This window comes from Bidens hawaiensis, unplaced genomic scaffold (genome assembly GCF_021521415.1).
Source record: "Bidens hawaiensis isolate Kalapana, Puna unplaced genomic scaffold, B.hawaiensis_p1.1 tig00419509_1, whole genome shotgun sequence".
In the NCBI taxonomy this organism is placed as follows: Eukaryota; Viridiplantae; Streptophyta; class Magnoliopsida; order Asterales; family Asteraceae; genus Bidens; species Bidens hawaiensis.
In genome coordinates, this window is record NW_027504884.1 from 34,929 (window position 1) to 40,885 (window position 5,957).

The window sequence follows — 5,957 nt, forward strand, 5'->3', positions numbered from 1 at the left end:
AAATAGGAATCACACCTAAACCTAATATATACATCAGCTTTCAAATTAATTACAACACGTGAAACTATGAGCGAAGATCAATTGGATGAATGCTTACAAAATCAAATACATGCGTTAGCTTAAACCTAAATGTGTGTATTATACGATCGAAGATTCATATAATGACCAAATAATCAACAGTGTTGTTAATTTGATGAAACTACAGATATTGAGATCGTTAATGGAGAATAAAGATATTATTATTACCTAGAGTGAATAGCAGTTCGATCGATCGATTAGGTTACAGAAATGTGCAGAACGACGAGTGTGCAGGATTTTGGTGGCAAATTTGAATCGTTTATAATATAAAAAGCGATGTGAGTGATCCGTTTTGCTCCCGAGAACGTTTAGGGAAAAAATCGTTAATTGTTTGACAGGAAGTTCATTAAAGTTCGTTTATTTAATAAATGAGTGAATACAAACAAGAACGTTTGTTTGTGTAGTTAATTAAATGAACATGGACAGAGATTAGATTACGTTCGTTCATTTATGTTGTTCATTTATATTAGTTACGTTAGTTTGTTATGTTCACTAATTAAATATTTGTTTTATATTTTTATAATATATATTTTTTCGTTTAATCAACAATAAATCTAACTTGTGTTTCGTTGTCATTATCATAATAAAATTACCGATTGGGGTGATTTTGTTTAATGAGTGTTATCAATTTATAATTGTATCATTCAGCCGAATACTATTCAATCATGACCACATAATTGAAAAGTGCATTGGTGCTAAATATTGATTATTAAATGTCGTTTTTGCTCTTATCAATTTATCATGACCACAAAATGATAATGCAATTCAAAACAAAGTACAATAATCAATTGTATCGTTCAGCTTAACACTATTCAGTCACTTTACATTGTCATCTTGTTTATGAAGAGCAACAACAATAGACTGATCATGATTTAGTAGGTGTTCACATAATTGACAGGGCCCATTAACCCAATACGTTCTTCCTATCCTATGCATAGTCGATACGCCGATATATCGATATATCTGTGATACATCGGTTATCGGTCCATTGCCGATATATAAATCAGAATATCGGTTCAGAATATCGGTACCGATAATATCGACGATATTGACCGATATTTGAACGATATATCACCGATATTCCCGATATCAATGCTTTAAGTCTTAATTATCAACTTTTAGTGTTCAATACTTCAATGTTAGTGTTTTAAGTATTAATCAATTCTTACTTGCTAACGATTGTTCGTGTTTTGCAATTTGCAAAAGGTTAATTTGTTAATGTTAGCATACTATACTAAATTATTAGTCTTAAATTGCTATATATAAATTTTACATGATATTAAAATTATCAATATCTCACCGATATCTCACTGTAATAATCGATATCTCAGATATCGGTCGATATTTTTCCGCATTAACTACTTAGTTCCTATCTCGTCCCTTTGATCAAAATGATAATCAATTTACTCATATCCTCTCCGTAGGATCCGATAAAAGTTAATATAATAATTATAAATCAACTAAATTAGGCTTCGAGTATCTTTCAAAAACCTTTCCATGATACATAGTGGACAACAACTGAATCAATAAGAAATTGTATTTTACAATAAAAACAATCAACTTGTTTGGTCTAATAGCAATTAAAAATCGGTTTGACAAACCTAACAACTACAAAAATCTTTTGGGATTTTCAACTAATCAAATTGTTGAAACAAATTAATAACAATGAAATAGCAATTAACTATTCTAATGGCTATATCAATGGACTAATCAAACAATAGTAAATATTAAACTGAACTAATCAAACAACAACGAAATATTCAAAGTAAACTTGCATATGCAATAGCATGCTATCAAACAACAATTCTTTTTAACGGCTGCGTATTTAAAATCAGTGACATGTCTTTTTCATAGACAATGTATGTATCCATTCCTCGGACGGAATGACAACCACCTGTTGGTAGTTTGACGCTCGAGGATGGCGCCAAACCATTTCAGGAGAAAACCGACTAGCTCGTAAAACACTCTGACTTGTTTTCCATGAGAAATTCGCTAGCAACAAGATGTAAACATTAAATACAAATACACAATTCAACTATATAGGATATAAGTGAATACAAGAACACAACTTTAAAAGCTCATTAATACACGTATATTGACGGTCTTATATGCATGTGAATGTTTCGATCCAATCCTAACTCTCACAATTCATTATTCATCGGTACAATTGAGATGTATTAGACCGTATATATTTATATTTGTATTATATATGTTAGTAATCATTTAATAGTTAGAGAATCCACATGTATATGCAATTGATTTGTGGATAAGAGTATTGATAGTTCTTTCAAGATTGCAATGTTGTGGTCATGATCATAGTAACTAGAAGGTGAAGGCCAACATTGATAACGGGAAGAAAGGATAAGTTATTGTATCAACGATTATATAGAGAGAATATTTAAAACAATTGTATGTACGTGTTGTGAATTTCATACATTTCGATTTCAGACCAAGAGCGTTGTGGAGGATGTATGGCTTTGCCTTGCTGTAAATCCAGACATGCAATAGGCGTCTGGGTGTGGGGCCCATTCATACACATATGCATTATTTTATTTTAATGTGTTTTTAATGAAGGTTTTGTTTTGTAGAAGAAATGGGTATTTTTTAAGAAAGTTCAAAATCTGATGTGAAAGTTTGTAGACGTTTTGCAGTCTCACTCTTCCCCTATTAGTTGATACTTAAGGAGGTTTTTTTCAATACGTCCTACAATTTACACTTGAATTCCTTGAAATGATTTTTAATTATCGTAATTAAAAGATTTATCATTTTTATGGGATTAAATCTTGCACAAATCCAAGATGTACTCCTATAAGTAAAGAGGGAGAAACATGCTCAGGGGCGAAGGTTCGAAGGATATCAAGGGCCAGGGGTGGCCCCGCCCATCTGTTTTTTCGCGCATTAGTGTAAATTTAGTTGTTTTTCGCCTGGAAATTTTTATACGTAGTGTAGTTTTATCTGTTTTCGGCCAAACGTTTGAGCCCGCCCCCCGCGTTTATGATTTTTATAATACATTTTGAGCCCCCCCACATTCGTGTCATAGCTTCGCCACCGAACATGCTATGTATATAATTTTTTTAATTGTACAAATATCAAAAATTGCTAATTTATACAGGACTATCAAACCGGCAACTTGTGTCGTATAAGAGGCCTGAAGAGTTGACGTAATGGATGCTCTTAGCCATGACGATTTTGGAGTTGCCTACTCTTGTACGGATGAGAGCTACATGTTGCAAAGTCAATGTTGGCCTTCACCTTCTAGTTACCTACACTTATTAATTTGTATTTTTTTATGTATTTATTTATTTCGTCACATTGCAAAGTCGTTTTTAAAGTAGAACCTAGGATAGTGATGAATGTTGATGACTTTAGCATGAAGAAGAGTCGATAACATGCCGTAACAGAGGGAGAGTAGTTAGCTAGAGTTAAAGCGTAAATATTCACATGTAAAATGTCATGTCGTAACTTAACAGTCAGTCAATCATTTTTAACGTCACCTAGTGTTAAAGCTGTAAATATTCACATGTAAATTGTAAAGAACAAATTTATAATATGAAAAACGTATATGAAAATTACATGTACTTTGTTCTATTTTAAATGGCTTAATCGTATTATTTGTGAATTCAATAGAAAAAAAAGGGTCATATCATATTTTATATTCCCATGTTTAGTGGTTAGCTGTTATTAAAGTAAAAATATGAAAGTAGTTGAAGCGGATTAAAAAATAATACTTCCTTCGTCCCATTATAAGTATCTTAGTTTGACTTTTCAAGTATTTCTTTTACAACCTTGACCATAAATATTTTTGTTCGTGTCTTATAATACTTGATAAAAATTATATCAATGTACAATACATTTAAAACCCAATCCATTCATATATTTTACATCAAGTACTATATAACACAAACAAAAACATTGTCGGTCAAAGTTAAACAAAAAGACTTAAAAAATCAAACTATGACACTTATAATGGTACAGGGGGAGTAATAATTGAAGCGGATTCTAGTGAACAATCTACTTCATATAGAACATTACATGCATATATTTTCTATACAAACTTGGAATTAGTAAAACTTAAATAGTTAGTGCATACAAACTTTAAAACCTATTGAGCTTAGGAGTAAAATCACCCAAACTTGACAAAGTATAGAGTTAGGTATAGAGTTGCATCACCATTGACCAACAAATTAAAGTAATATAATATCTTCACGTAATTTTCTTAAGTTAATCAGCACACTAAGTTCCACCAATTTGTTTAACTAAAATTAACTAAATAAATTCAAATACTTTATCATTAATTAAATAAAAAAATAACCAGCGGGACTTGTCCTAATGGTCAGAAACATCATGAATGACCCGGATGTCCCACGTTCGAATCTTAATTTCGACCGGATTTTACCAGAGCATTAAAACCTGTCGTGCCTTCGGGCAGGGTGAGCCAACTGGGTTTTACCGGGATCGTCAAGCCAAACTCGGATGCCAGCGTGGATCCCGATCATGTCAACATAGTTGGCCTGAGTGGGGTGACGGGACGCAACGTGTTCGCGCAGTAAGATAACTTAACTGTGAAAATCGCCGATCGAAAAAAAGTAATTAAATAAAAACATGTACAATAACTAAAATTAAAAACAAAGTAAAATAAAATAACAAACTGTAAGGCCCCGTTACCGGTAACCCTACTTTCGTGTTGGATTTACTCATAAACACAGTTCTAAATATCAGAGTTAATTAAAAACTTTACGCGGAATATAAAACTTTCATAAAACATTACATATCGATTCATAATCATGTCTTAAAACATTCCTCTTGTCTTTCAAAATCAAAACATAACTTATAAAACATATCAGATCTTCAGATGCCAGGCTTTAGTCTTCTGCCATGTGTCCTCCACTCAAGCCAGCTGTCTCAACCTACTCACCTGCGTGCATACTAAAAGTCAGCTACGCTGAGTGAGTTCTAGTTAATCATGCAATACCATACACTACCTATTACATACATACGTACTTAACCTCATAACTTTCTTTCATACACACATAAGTACTCATACCTTCATTCTTACTTACATACTTTCTTTCTTACTTACATACTTTCTTTTCATTCATAATCATACGTTTTAAAGAGCCTTTCGCCCTATAACCTCACAGATATTATAAGGGTCTGGTCCCTAACATCACAGATATTATAAGGGTCTGGTCCCTAACATCACAGATATTATGAGGGTCTGGTCCCTAACATCACAGATATTATTAGGGTCTGGTCCCTAACATCACAGATATTATTAGGGTCTGGTCCCTTGTTTTCGAATATTAGTAGGGTTCGATTCCCTCTTCGTTACCATACAACCATACATCATACCTCGAGTATTATTAGGGCTCGGTACCCTTTTCGTAACCATACAACCATACAACCGTCATTTCCTTCTTTTATTAACTTTATTACGTTCATACACATAAACATACATATCATACTTGCCATATTTATAACGTTACAACCTGACAGTACGTGCAATATCCGAAGATCGTTCACGAACCATCAAGCAATCATTCATACATATCACATATATCACATATGGCTTTATAACGTTACAACCTGACAGTACGTGCAATATCCGAAGATCGTTCACGAACCATCAAGCAATCATTCATACATATCACATATATCACATATGGCATACACTTATCACTTAGGATAAATGTATTAACAACACATCAAGTATGCACCCAGCCCCGAAAATATAACAAGGAATGGGGCTAGAAACTCACCTGGATCCTGTTACGTTCGCCGTTGATCGTAATTCCTTTCTTTAACTGGGCTCGGCTAACTGTATAATATTTACACATATCAATTAACTACTACTACTCGTTTTGTATTTCTATCTATAT